This window comes from Haliotis asinina, chromosome 9 (genome assembly GCF_037392515.1).
Source record: "Haliotis asinina isolate JCU_RB_2024 chromosome 9, JCU_Hal_asi_v2, whole genome shotgun sequence".
Lineage (NCBI taxonomy): Eukaryota > Metazoa > Mollusca > Gastropoda > Lepetellida > Haliotidae > Haliotis > Haliotis asinina.
This window is the reverse complement of record NC_090288.1, coordinates 45,555,983-45,571,708: the sequence shown is the minus strand read 5'-3', so window position 1 is coordinate 45,571,708 and position 15,726 is coordinate 45,555,983.

Below are 15,726 nucleotides of genomic sequence, written 5' to 3'. Positions count from 1 at the left end.
GACATGAAATCCACACCGCATGTTCCTTCGAATGATAAGACTGCAATTTCAGGCATAAGATACTGATATTCCACGCTAACCTTTAGTTAAGACGAGGACAAATAGATGATTGGGGCATTGACAAGCATTTTAGATATTCAACAATTTTGTTAAAAGAACCCAGGAAAATGTCATTTACTTCGTGAAATGGATCGGTGGTCCTAAACATATTTGCTCAGTATATTGTGTGTTGATTCAATTCGTTGGGATTGTACCTGTTCCCAAATCAAGTGTGCTATAACAATCTATGCGTGAAACGCACGGGGAAAATGAACTTCTCGATATTTATCAGACAACCTGTCTCCCTCTTGTTTCAAGTGGATCGTTCTGTGGGGCGTTCCCAAGTATGCAAATTGGGGTCATTTGTCAGGTCGTGGATCATCTTATCTGTGTTTACCAGTACGTTTGTTCGTTTTGTTGTCTGACGTTGCACTCAGCAATATTCCAGCTATATCTCGGCCGTCTTATGAATTGTGTAGTTATGAACCCGATTTCTCTAGTCTGATTAATCGATTCGAGGCTTTTGCTGCTAACCGAGCGTGGGTTCTACGTGACCCACCATTAAGATTACGTAAAAGAAACAAGGAAAATAGGCTCTTATCCCGTTAACTTACCACTGTTTTCGTGAGCGGTACAGTGCCGACTTCCTGCTTTGATTGTGTTACCAAGTTTGTTTTCCTATAGCAATAAACATTGACATAAATATCTGTTATAATATGTACAGTTCGGTACTTGGAGTTCAGGTTGGTAATATGTAGTAGTGAAGACGCAGGACATATGTTTATAAACATTTCACCAGAATACCTCCCTTATGTTGTCTAGATAACACTAGCCATCTGATATGTCTACAGTCCGGTCATATATGAAAATATTCATTATATATTGTATTGTGCTATTTTCAACATACCTTTTTCATCCGAAGGTGATAGACCACTGTTTGTATTCTGACGCAGTTACACTTGTTTCAGAAATAGGGTTTTTACCTACACCTCGGACATATAAACTCCGTGTGTATTACCTTCCTCACGAGACGCGTGTTTCCCGTATCGCATGATAAGCTGATTAAACGATGACATCATTACCAGTTTCGGCTGTCGAAAACTGGGACGGTCGTTGATATTTAGTATTGTAAGGTCTTTGCAGGGGAAATAGATACCGTGAGATATACAATACGGAGGGGGTTAGAATGCATTGCTGTCACTACATCATGTGTTTTTAAAGCCATTCAGAAACAGGACATGTGGTAATGATATTGTCGGTAATGATACTGACTTGAATTTTTGTGGTATTTTATCATGATGATGAAATGTTGCTTGGCACAAATGAATATTTATTTCTCTGAAACAATTGTTTATAGAACTAGAACCGCCGTTACAATTACGGACGGGGTTATGAGCTTATCCCTCTCTCTGTCTGTTTTTTCGGCCTCACATCCTTCTGTCCGGCCGTCTATTTCTAATTGAGACATTAGAATACTTTTATATCGATCACTATTTCTCAAACTGGCCATATTTGGATACACCAAAGTTATTTTAGATGAATCGTTAAGGTGTAAATGTTATGGTGTAACCGTTAAGGTGTAAACGTTAAGGCGTGAACGTTAAGGTGTAACCGTGATGCTTGCAGAGCACCATCGAGATTTAATAGTTGACAGAGATTTAACCCTCGTTTTATCCTCCACAACAAACACCGAATTTCCCTGACAGTGCCTGTCGGGAATAAACGACGAATGAGTATCAAGGTACACCATCCAGCACAGTGTCATTAAGTAACATTGTAGATCAGAAGTTGAACATGCATTAGGTTCTAGGATTCAACGATATAACCTGGCAGTGTAGATAGGAAGGTAAACGTAACCTGTATCAGATTACACTATCCAAGCACAACATCATTAAATGACAGTGTAGTCAGGAAAGTAAATGCACGTCAGGTTACACGTTCTAAACATAACCATATGGATAGGAAGGGAACCGTTGTCTAATCAGATTACACGATCCAAGCACAACAGCATCACATGGCAGTGTAGTCAGGAAAGTAAATGCACGTCAGATTACACGTTCTAAACACAACGATACAGATAGGAAGGTAACCGTAGTCTAATCAGATTGCACGATCCAAGCACAACATCACATGGCAGTATAGGCAGGAAGGTAAATGCACTTCAGGTTACACGTTCTAAACACAACGATATTACCTGACAGTTGCTAAATGTACATCCAGCAGAACCGTACTTCCTCGCATTGCAGATTAGATGGTAAATGTACATCCAGCTACACGATCCAAAAAATGGTATTATGTGGCAATAAAGATCACGCTGGCCTGTACACTGAAAATGAAAGTAAAACGAAGGAAGACTTACGATCGATTTAATATTCTAGATGGCAACACGTGTCTGAATAATGACACCAGCGTTGTAAACGTTGTGAGGGCTGAATGCTGCCTGATCAATAGTCAGCGAAATATAAACGCAGTAAAGGTCACATCGCGCACCTTGATATACTGAAGCACTCACGGTACTCATGCTGTGTGAGTCATGTTGCACCTATCTGTTGTCACTGCATCAATGGTGGATACAGAATAGTAGTATCAATACATCGACAGTGTATCGGTACATAGAAATCAACAAAACGTCGACAATATATGGACAGTGTCATTACATTGACAATATATCGGTACATTGAAAACAGCGATAACATACGATAATCTGTACATTGAATATCGGTCAATATATCGATAATACACTGACAGTACCAATACTTAGAGAATATATCGGCACATTGAAAACATCACTACAAAGTTAATACATTGACAGTATTGATACATCGACAAGATATCGGTACATTAAAACATGAATACATCGATAATACGTTGACAGTATTGATACATCGACAAGATATCGGTACATTAAAACATGAATACATCGATAATACATTGACACATCAGCACATCGACGATGTATAAGAATACTGAAAACATCGACAACACATTGATGATATCAATCAAATCAGAACATTAATACATCGCCAATTTCAATACATCAACAACATGTCCAACATCATGAGCACCAATCTACGCAACTTGAATACGATGACATATGTCGACCAATCCAGCGAACCTGACCACCCGATCCCATAAGTCGCCTCTTACGACAAGCATGGGTTGCTGGGACCAATTCTAACCCGTGTACTCACGGGTCGGAATCAATTTGTAAACCACTATGGACGACATCGAGGCTCTGCGCGGCTGCATGTGACATAAATAAAATACAACCACGGCAATTTTGTTGTGTGTGAAATGATTAACTTTGAATATTTCATGACGAATTCCATGATCTCAAGCAAAAACCACAAACATACATGAATTGGGCCAGTAATACTACTTACAGACGCACTATAATATCTTAAAGAATATTTTCTCTCTAGATTAAAATATTGTTTTGACTAACCTAGGTTAAACTCAAATAAATTTTATTTATCAATTTATTTATATTAATTATTATTTATTTAATTTATTTATTTATTTATTTATTTATTTATTTATTTATTTATTTATTTATTTATTTATTTATTTATTAAACTCTAGCATACGCTGGCATTCAATTATTTTTATTTGCAATAGTTTCGATTTTTTTCTCTCTCCTTGCGGCTCTGGTTGAGCACGTGCTGCACGAGACCCAGCAGTCAGTGTCAAAGTCACTGGCACATTTCGCAACGACGTCCGTCAGCACACTTGACTCATCTGATACAGTATAAACGGGAATAACGTGATATTGTACTACCGTCGGAAAACCTTTCAATATAGATTACAGATATAGATAAAATGAAGAATGCTGTTTTGAAGTTTTGAAGTATGTTTATTAGTATGTTTATTATGTTTATTGTTGGGAAAACAACAAATTTCGCGACGCCATTCTGTTGCGATAGTGATAGCCTTTTGTGGGACGGTGGTGCAGCCTAGTTGTTGAACTGTTCGCTCGTCACGCCGAAGGCCAGGGGTTCGATTCCTCAGATTGGTACAATGTGTGTCTCCTGCAGTGACATTGCTGTAATTTTGCTAAAATCGGCGCAAAACTACATTCACCCATTCTACTATGAACAACTGCTGCAATACTAACTTGATTTGACGTTTTTCCATAAAGTTGACCTAACATTCCCAGGTAGAATGAAATATGCGTTTCACTTCTACAGAACGTTCACACGATGTCAGTGAATCTATTGACAAAATCTCCATCACGTCAAGGGAGCGGTAGGGTAGGCTAGTGGTTAAATCGTCCGTATCCGAGTTCGATTCCCTGCTTGGGTTCAGTGTGTAAGGGGTGAGTGAGTGAGTGAGTTTAGTTTTACGCCGCACTCAGCAATATTACAGCTATATGGCGGCGGTCTGTAAATAATCGAGTCTGGACCAGACAATCCAGTGATCAACAACATGAGCATCGATCTGCGCAATTGGGAACCGATGACATGTGTCAACCAAGTCAGCGAGTCTGACCACCCGATCCCGTTAGTCGCCTCTTACGACAAGCTGAGTCGCCTTTTATGGCAAGCATGGGTTGCTGAAGGCCTATTCTACCCCGGGACCTTCACGGGTCTCAGTGTGTAAGGCCCATGTTTGGTGTCCCCCGCCGTGATATTGCTGGAGCTCTTCTTAAATAGGCGTAAAACAAACCTCACTTTTCAGGTCACTCCCTCTACAGCTTCTGTTTGTATTAGGGCGAGTCACAGGATCCGGTGTTCAGCCTCTGTAACTTGATTCATGCATATTATAGACGCGTGGATCGATGGCCATGATATCGGTCACTCGATTGTCTGATTCTTTACACACTCCCGTCATAGTAGCGCTCAATATGTATAAGCTATATTTATTATATATAGTATACGTACGCATATCATCTGATGACAGACATCATTGCACAAGACAACCTAGTAAAGCTGTCAGCTGAGATCGACTTTGCCCCGACAGGTCACACATGATATCATGCTGACAATGTGAAGGCCGGTTTACATGACGCGACTATTCACTGCAACACAATTTGTTCAAAATTCGTTTAGCGATTTATGTGTGCCCGAGTTCTCGTGTTGTGCCGTCTGGTCGTGTCGTGTGATCGTGTCGAGACCATGTATTCATGTCGTATGGAGTTGAAGCGAGATCATGCTTCATAACCAGTATAGCTTCAGTGATGTCAGGTATCGTCATCCACTCTGACACTGTAGATAAGCAATGCATGTACAATATGTACCCAGTCACAATGTTGCCTCGATTGCTGCTGCTGGCGGTCTTTCTGAACGGTGAGCCTGCTTTGACTGACATGACACTGTTTAGTGATACAGATCTCAGGCTTTACTACTTTGTGACGCTAATCTTAGATTTTACTACTAAAGTTCACCTGGCAGACCAAGACACTTTATCAAGGAAGAACTAGGAGCTGATCACAAACGCAGGGTCATAAGTTTCTGACGTAGCAAGGGGAGGTAACTGGAGTGGGTGGGTGAGTATGGTTTTGCGCCGCTTTGAGCAATTTTCGAGCAACATCATGGCAAGGAACATGAGAGCTGGATCGTTCGACCTTTGATGGTCCATCTCTCCGCAACACCTTCTGTCATCTATGTTAAAATACATTAAACATTAAATTTTATCCTTTAATCTGTTGCAGTCGTCACTGCCGAATACTGCAGGTTTGAAATCAGTAAGAGACATGCCAAATACGCGCGATGTCAATATGGGTGTTGTCCTGGTGAATGCTGTGAACCACCCGAAGAGGAAGAAGAAAAAAAGTACGTTTCTATTTAGTTCTGACAAACACAATTTAATATTGATTTCTTTGTTTCATTAGTTTGATCTTCATGCTTGCCATTGATATAAATGATACACATCGGTAATCTTCAACTGAGTATCGATCGATCATCGATAAATATTTTGTTCAGATAAAATAGCGTACGAAATTATTGATAATAATAATAATTTTTATTATTTTCATATCGATTAGTTATCAATGACTTTTTTATTGAAGATATTTACGATTATCGATCAATTTAGACAGTCCTAGAAATGATACTTGATATTCAAGTATTTATAGGACATAGTATCTCCTATGTAGAACATGCTATCTCCTACGTAGGTCATAGTGCCTTCTACGATGGACTTATTACCTAGTACTATATACTATCCAAAAATAGAAACGCATAGACTCTGTTGGAAAAATGTTCAAACATGTATAACTCGTCCACAAACTTGTTATTATTGCCACACAGTGATGACCTTTGCTTCACAATTTCAATTGGAAGGTGATTTCTGTTGCGTTGTGGCGATGCCTTTCTATTCCTTGTAAGAAATCGTTCTATTCCTTGTAACAAATCTCATAAAAATCAACATTTTCAGATAAAATCGATTTTTTACTTGTGCAATTGTGTAAAAGCATGCTATCATTTTTTATACATATCTTCATGATTGTTTGAACACAGTAGGCAATTAATAGAGTTTGAAAAATCGCCTATGCGTTTCTTTTTTGGGAAGTATAATATTTCCTGCATTGGACGTACTATCTCCTACGTAGTGCTTAATATTCCCTACATGGGACTACATGACTTTGATGGACAATGAAGAACAATGTAGGACTTGGTGTTTCATTTGCTGTAAGCATCTACTGTTTCATTCACCATTAGACACTTGCGTTCAGGTAATTGTTGCACATTACTGTCGGACCAACTGTTGTACCTTACTGCCTCGCGTTCAGTTAGCTCTACTGTTCCGCGTTGCAGTTAGTTTACTGTTGTATGTTGCACTAGTATGCGTTGGTTATTTCATCGGTCGTTGCGCATGAGTTATAACTGGTGTGCACAGACTATCAGTGGCAATCTATGCGTACTTATTCCCTAATACTTCTACAAACAATTATAATGACAATCTTGTACATGTTTGAATTTCGTATTGTTTTTCGGCGCACTCAGCTCATGTCCACCCCAGTCAAGTCGACTTGTAAACCGCAAGTGAGCGTTATATCCGATCCAACTTAACCCCACCAGTAATGACTTGCGGAGGTCATGTTATAATCAGAAATTCATATTGGAACCTTACCCCGCCCAACTCTGTCTGTCTGTCTGTCTCTGTCTGTCTCCCCCTGGTGTGTGTGTGTGTGTGTGTGTGTGTGTGTGAATACCCGTACCAAAAACTCCATAACAGCAATTGGATCAAGAACCACGTCACCCCAACGTAACACACACACACACACACACACACACACACACACACACACACACACACACACAGAGTAACATTGTATAGTAACACTGCGTTAGTGTCATGAATATTCACTGACTCGCATTTCTACTATCTAACGTCCAGCATAACCAAACATTTTTAACTTAATAACCATACTTCATAATCCGAACTTAAAAAAGGGATATTCAATTCCTACGTAGGAGATGCTAAGTCATTAGTAGGAAACAGTAGGTTCTACACAAGAGATAGTATGTCCTACGTAGGAGATGCTAAGTCATACGTAGGAAACAGTAGGTTCTACACAAGAGATAGTATGTCCTACGTAGGCCTTAATAACTCGTACGTAGGATATAGTGACACACACAAAACAAAACAAAATTCACTGTGGCTCTACCACGCTTCCGTATTTCCCATTGCTTTTGAGACTTAATATTTGTTGTTGAGATGAATATTTATTGATACAGGAAAACTGTAGTTTTAAAATATCTTTCAATAAATTAACAAGGAATCACAACCATTTCCCAATCCTTTTGAGATCTGCGTTAAATTTAGAGATTTAGCGTACGAGAGGGGAACTGGATTAAATTGTCAGTATTTGGCAATCAAGGTGTTCCACAAGGGCCGCTGTTTGGGAGAGCTAAGTGGTTAAAATGTTCGCTCGTCTTGTCGAATACTGACTGACTCACTGACTGACTCAATGAATGACTCAACGAATGACTCAATGAATGATTCACTCACTGCGGTGTTTTTCGGTTGTCAGTGAGGGAGTATTACTTGGTGGCACGCTCAGTGGAGGTGGCGTGTTAATGATCATCCTGTATGTGGTCATCGCCTGTCTGTTCCGTTACTGCACAGGAGGTAGTTGCAGTAGCGAAGCCGAGATTGACGTGTAATAGTTAAGGTACGTATTTCATATTTCCCAGTTAGTACTTCGTACCAACCCCGTAGATGCTTGGTTTGGTATGTTGTCTGTCGTTAACGCCGCACCAAGCATTATTCCAGCTGTATGTCAGCGGTCTGTACGTAATAGTCCAGATAAGTCAATGATCAACATGAGAATCGATCAACGCAATTGGGAACCGATGACATGCGTCACCCAGGGCAGCTCAAATCTGAAACTGAGTTGACAATTTGAAACAGCTGAATATTTAACTCATCTGCATTGTTTTCAATACAAAATGTTCAAACCACTAAAGAAATCTGTCCACAAAACTCAGATTGTCTACTAAGTTCGACTTTGATAGCGATTTCCGTCCATTCTGCAAAATGCATGTTCCTGTGTTTTCTAAAATTTGAGCAAAAACTTGAACTTACTTCAAAACTCAGACTTAAGTTTGTTTCGAGAAATCGGGACCCGATCCCGTTAGCCGCCTCTTACGTCAAGCGTTGGTTTTTTAGACCGACGTTGAAGTTATTACAAGAACAATATTTAAGGTATGGAATTCTGTTTAACTTTATTGTATACCTACGATTGAGGTAATACACGTCCATATAGAGTTTATGTATGACATTAATGGTTCTCGTCACGATTTGGCTGAAATATTGCCAATGTGACGTTAAATGTTAACTCTCTCACTCTCACTCACCCATATAGAGTTTATCTAAACAGAAGGCAGTTGTCCAACTTATATATATATAGTCTTTTACGCCCAGTGTGAGTGAGAAAGAGTGGTTTTCAGCCTCTTTTAGTAACATTCCAGCAATATCATGGCAGAGGACATGTGGGGAATCGAACCCGAGCCTTCGGCGTGAAGAGCGAACGCCTTACCCACTGTCATTGTTTCAGAAGTTGTTCACCTATATATTCCTATCCTTCTGGCTATCCAGCTCACCTCAACCGTGCACAGTAGAGATTACCTGTATGCATTTTAAGCTCTTAATATATTATGTACCCTTGAAGGTCCGGGGTAGAAAAGGCCTTCAGTAGCCCATGCTTGCCATAACGGGATCGGGTGGTCAGGCTCTCTGACATGATTGACTCATTTCATCGGTTCCCAACTGCGCAGATCGATGCCCATGTCGTTGACCACTGCATTGTTTGGTCCAGACCGCTGTCATATAGCTGAAATATTGTTGAGTGCGGGGTAAAGCTCAACTCACTCACTTAATACACAATGCGATTCAGAAAGTGGTCAAATGCAGCGTGTGTTCCAGTTGAGATTACACTTTCTTCATACAGGTATTTTGTTGCTTTGAGTCGGGCACCTAACTGCCAGCACACAAAGTCAGACGCAAGCCCGCCCTTAAAAGCACTGTAATCCATTTCAATGATCACCAATGGCACACGTTTTATGTGGTCGATATAATCAGTAGGGTCTGCTGTTGATCGCAGAAATCAACAATCGTTAATACCGATCGAATAAAAATCGGAGACGTAGACTTGAGCAAAGGTATTTTGAAATGTCTGAAATAAATAAATCTCACATCATTGGTGAGTGGTAACGTCTTTGTCCATGGACTATCAACATTTACAGAACAATTGAAAAAGGTCTAAATTTGTATATTGTGTAAGAAAACTTAAAGACTATTAATGTCCAATATTATCGACATAATTATGTATCGATAATCATTAATATTAATCTATCTGGAAATGAGAGGGTTTAATCTGACAATGGTCCACATACAAAGATGTCATTTGCGTACTAATGGATATGACACAATGTGACGGATAGTGCTTGTAAGTAAATGCATATATATCACGAATACTATTGATCGCAGCGTAATACGACAAAAACAAACATCATTGATATCCCTACTAAAGATGTTTTGTTTTGTTTTTAGATTTTGTGGTTGTTTTAGTGTTTGGTTTTTCTTTTTGGTGTGTGGGGACGGTTGGGGGATGTATTTAATGTTTTTGTCTGCTCTAACTTCATTTAAATAATATTCATAACATTCAACTTTTTCCAGCGTATTGTAATAGTTTTGTTTCGTATAAATATTAATATTTCAGGCTTGCAAAGGCAGTGAGGAGTTCCGTCCTACATGTACAACCCACAACCCACTTAAAATACTGAAAACCAGATCTGTGATACAACAAGGAAATCCAAGCGAAAGAGAACTATGGATACAATGGTGTATTTTAACTTTATATCAGCTGTACACGGCGCATTTAAGTTATATTCCCACATATGACTGAAGATCCGTTTCAGAATAGATCTCCAGAAACCCATACTTGTCGTAAGAGGCGACTAACGGGATCGAGAGGTCAAGCTCGTTGACTTGGTTGACACATGTCATCGTATCCCAAACTGAAATCGATGCTTGTGGTGTTGGTCACTGTATTGTCTGCTTGAGACTCGATTATTTGCAGACCGCTTCCTTACACCTAGAATATTGTCGAGATAAACAACCACAACCAACCATTTCAGATGTCGGAGAAGAGGAAATAAAATGATTCATTTGTGAGAGTCAGGTGCTCCCATTGCTGATGTTCAAATCCACATCATGAGACCAAGGCTGAAGAAAAAAAAGTACAGTCTTGACATCTTGCGAATGCTTGAATTCTTTTTACCCTAAAGGTTTCACTGATGTTTAGATCGGTTGGGTATCCCAGTGGTGAAAGCGTTCGCTCGCAACGCCGAAGACCCGGTTCGATTGTCCACATGGGTACTGGTGTCCTAAGCCGTGATATTGCTGGTATATTGTTAAAAGCGGAGTAAAACTAAACTCACTCACTCTTTTACATTGTTCACTAGAACTCAAACTCGTCACAGGGCGAGGGGAGCTATTTTAAATTAATGATTAAAGGTCACATGCAACCAAAAAGTCAAACATTAAAACACAATTATCACTTATTCATGACATATAATATACATTGCTGCTTGTAGAATAACAAATAAACAAAATCATAAGCGTACAATCGCGATTCAAAAGTGCAATATTTTGTACTTGGGATTACTTCCCTCGAAACGAAGCCCTCGGGAGACCGAACCCAGTCGTAGAGGGTGGATGTGCGCTCAAGTGTAGGGACGGCTTCCGATTGGCTGGTTCATTTGCTGATACGCTGAGGACTCATTGTATGTACAGAAAGATGATACGTGTGATGGGCATTTTAGTATGGCGAATCACAAGAAAGTATCTTTATGGATAGCAACTTTATTTGTTGCACTTGATGCGTCGTTTCAGTATGGATTCACGTACCGTTGTCCAGCAAAATCATATTCACTAGAAGAAGTTGTTATCCATAAAGAATGTATATATAGAGATGTTGGGTTTTGTAAATACATGTTCTCTGACTTTGCGTTCGATCCAATCCAAAATCCTCTCAGTAGAGATGATGAACTACTGCGAGGCGTCATTCGGGACTTGAAGCTGACAAGAGTTCCCACCAATTTCCGTCAGATCCAGTCCAGAAGAATGGATGTAGTTTGATTGCAACCCACAGGCTTAAAAACATGTCATGTGTACAAGTATGACACCTGCCTAATTACATAATGTGGCAGAGACAGGACTCGGGTGCACGAGTCATAAATCAATTTATTCTGTTTATGGCGTACAGCTGATAAGTGTTAAGTTCAAACTGCATGTGGTCAATGACTGAAGCTGTATATTGCATATTGTCTTTAGCAGACAGGCAGACAGACATAATTATAGGTGTCAATAAACCAGACATTGAGCTTTCTCTGTGACAGAGGCTCCTTGCAACGACCAACAGTTTTTTCATTAACGAGTAGATTGTTCACTTGCTTGTGTTCACAACCAAGATTTGACTACAACTTACGACCTCATATTCAAGGCATGCATACTATTTCAAGCCCAGCGAACCTATTCACTGTGCATGTGTTACGTAGCACAGCTGTTGAAACCATTTTCCCCCAGCGAAGGGGGAAATTTAGTGAAACGTTTTATTTCGCGGGCTTTTTTTCATCGTGTTTTCTTTTCAACTTTATTGGTTGAATTGGCATTTTGTTTTCGATAAGTGCATGTCGAAAGGTACCAGAGTCTGCAATGTTGTGTTTTACGCTGCTTGTGGCCTTTAAGGTATAAACGATATAGATGTACCATGATGATGTTGCTAGAAAAATGGTAAAAGCGACATTCACTGTTAGTCCAGGAGGAGCCTCCCAAGTACTGATTTTGTTTGACACTATTTTCAGTCAGTTAATACTCTCAGATTGTGGTATCAGGGTTTTTATCACAGGTCATGTTATGTGTTGCGGGTCTGTGAGCATTTTCATGACATTTGGTTTGCTGCCCGACAACACCTCACAGTTAATCATAGATAGTTGTACCACTATCAATCTGATCACTTTCATTTTGATTTTTGTGCATTGCTAAGGGATGTAGAAATTATTTTACATATTTTTGTTTTTGAAAAAAAGAATAATGGCCGCCATTTTGACCGCCATCTTGAATTGTCATGTGTTGCCTTCTCGGCACTTAAATTTACATAAAAATTAACAGCATTTTTTCCATTTACATCCAAAGTTGATACATTCATCCTTGAAGACAGCCGCCGATCCGGGTTTCCTACTTCATGTAGAAGTAAGTAAATGATGTAAACAAAATCTAAGTCATAACAGAGAGAAAAGGGACAAAACTAACTTAAGTAGAAATAACAAACAACCTTGGGTGTACGACGTCATAGTCACAGTATCTGGAGATGAGGGAACTGTGAGACAAACAGTGACAAAATGGTGGTATCAATGGTGGAAATGTCGTCATAGCGACGTCCTAACTCTCGCGAGATCGTCACTGCCTCGCGTGACGCAAGCTGGAATCAGGTCCCTTTGCGCTACCTTGCGATGTGCGAGACGGGGCCTGCTGGTTTGCAGAAACACACAATCATAGCGCTATGACTATCACATCACCGCTAAAGTCGCTCTGTTAAGGGCACTCCGCATTTTCACCATACTGGAAGAATTTTGTTCCTCTGCAGAAATAATTACTTAGGGTTGTGTATTTTGCCCTATGTCATACAATTTATTAGATTTTGTTCCCTCACTTTGAATTAGGTGGTGACTGGCGGAATCGGATGACAAGGCTGACTCGATGCTCATGCGGTCAATCGTTGCACTTCCCGTCCCGTTCGATTCACTTATTTACACAGCACCGCCATAAAGCTTGAACATCTAAAAGTATTAGAGTTCGAATCGCCTCAGCTCTGCCACGTGACGTAATTTACATACTCATTTAAGTGGATAAGGTGCTCTTACTGTGTGACCTCTCTATATTTGTGAGATATTGCGAGGAGAGGGTCTCGTGCGCTCAACCACTGACTTATGTACTCTTTTTTCATTCCATTTCTATTGTCAGATGCATTCCATAAGCGATAAAAGACAACATATGTCACATGCTTGAGGTATGTCGATATACAGGTATATGGATACATAGAATATCACAGGCTGTATAGAGCATATATACGATTACAGAAATCTGGTGTGAATGGTCTGGAGATGGGAAGTGTCAACTTATATTATAAGAGTGCTTCAGTGCTCAGTGATAGAACAGAAGATAGTATTACATATTTCCACTTCCTTATATATAGGGATCTAAGTTACTGTTTTTCGTTGCTATACACTTTTCGGTTGTGCAGATATCTTTCAATAACTTATGAAATCTCTGAAAACAGAACGCATGTTGTTTAATACTTGAAACATAAATGAATCTTTTGGCGTGAAGTGCAAAATGATTGGGTATATTATTGTTCAGATGTAAACAACCTCCCGGGGCATGACTTGTGACACTCTTCTTCAGTGACAGTCTTTTCCTAAAAAAAATGAGCTATAGCCCCAACAACACCTCATACCTAAACGCATTCAACAAGGGTGGTCAAAGATGGATAAGTATAAAAATGTAATGGTAGGAACTAAAAACAAAACTCACCGAGACGGGTGCTTCTTCTAACGACGCCATGTTTTGTTGCGTGAGTTTCCGCTCGCGACCGACAAATCACGGAAGTGAGCGGAAAAATCTCCGAAGACGGCCGAGTGTGTTTCAAGTATTACCGATATTGCTTCCGATGTGGACGATGTGTTTCAGTTATTACCGCTAAATTGCCGATATGGCTGCAGTTGTTTCGCGAGTGGGCTGCGTTTGTTTACATTTGAGATGCAAGTCCTTCAAATTTGCTGTAATTCCTTCAATTACTTAGGGGGACCTGATGTAAGAATGTCGAATTTTGATTGGGCCACGTGACTCTGATAAAATACCATGTACATCCATCACGATCCGCCAGCGGGTGTATACAAGTCGTATACTCCCGCTGCGAAAGTCATATCACCCCGCTACGCCTCGGTGACGACGCGAAGTGAGAAAAGCGTGCATCGACAAGACTTTAGTGACGTGCAGTGCATTGAGGTCAAACGATCAGCTGGTGTCAACATGGCAGCAAGTCGATTCGATGCGTGTTGTTTTGTTTTGATTTAGTGAAAACATTCAGCTAGATAAATGCGTTATCACATCGTGTCTCGGGAACAACGGGCTTTTATTAGTCCCGAGTAAGGTTGTATTCCCCTCGCATCCCACCTCGGGGAATACAACCTTACTCCGGCTCGGAGAATACAGCCTTACCCCGCACCCCGTATTTCCCGAGACACGATGTGATAACTTATACACTACGCTGGCGGTGGGTATTTGGAAATTGGTCTACATTTTAACTAAACGCGATAATATGATTTCTTCTGGGGTATTTTATCAGAAATGACATGGATCAATATCCACTTGCTTCATCCTCAATAGTTCTTTCTTTGTATAAATTACTTATGTCTTATGTACTCTTATCTGTTTACTTGTGTTTCCTCATGTATTTCTGTGATGTTCTGATATACATCCGGACAATTTCAATAAAAACACAAGCGTTCGGATAAACGGGGCACGACTGTATCTGTTCTACATGTGTTCGTCAAGGTCGAGGTGTTCTCGTGTGCTAATTGTTTCGTTTGAGATAATTCCTGTGACTAAACGTTTGATAAAAAAAGAATTATTTTACCAAAATATGAAGTAATCAGTTAAGACGCAGCTCCTCGCAAGCATTAATTTTTCACAGGAGTCATGTCAGCAAGGTTACATTCACACAACAGATATTATGCGCACTGAATCAGTTACATTATTCTCCTCGTTTCAATCCGGCCGGGTGGGTAGGCTAGTGGTTAAAGTATTCGCTCGTCCCACCGAAGGTTCGGGTTCGATCCCCGACATGGGTACAATGTCTGAAGCCCGTTTGTGGTGTTCCCCGCTGCGATATTGCTGGAATATTGCGTCTTCAAAAAGTGAACGAATTTTAAGAAACGTGTCTTCATGCTATCTGCTTGATATTGTATAAAAAGCCCCCAAATCCGGAATCACACAAAATTGCTAATTTATTACCTATATTGTGGGTGGGTCAGTATTGCACAGATATTCGCAAATAAGAACACGATAAAGATGTAAAGCTGTAATTAAAACTCCGCACACACTTCAGCAGACATGAATGTTTGCTTGCAGACTGATATAAAAATCCTATTATAAGCTGTAATTATAATGTGTTTGTGA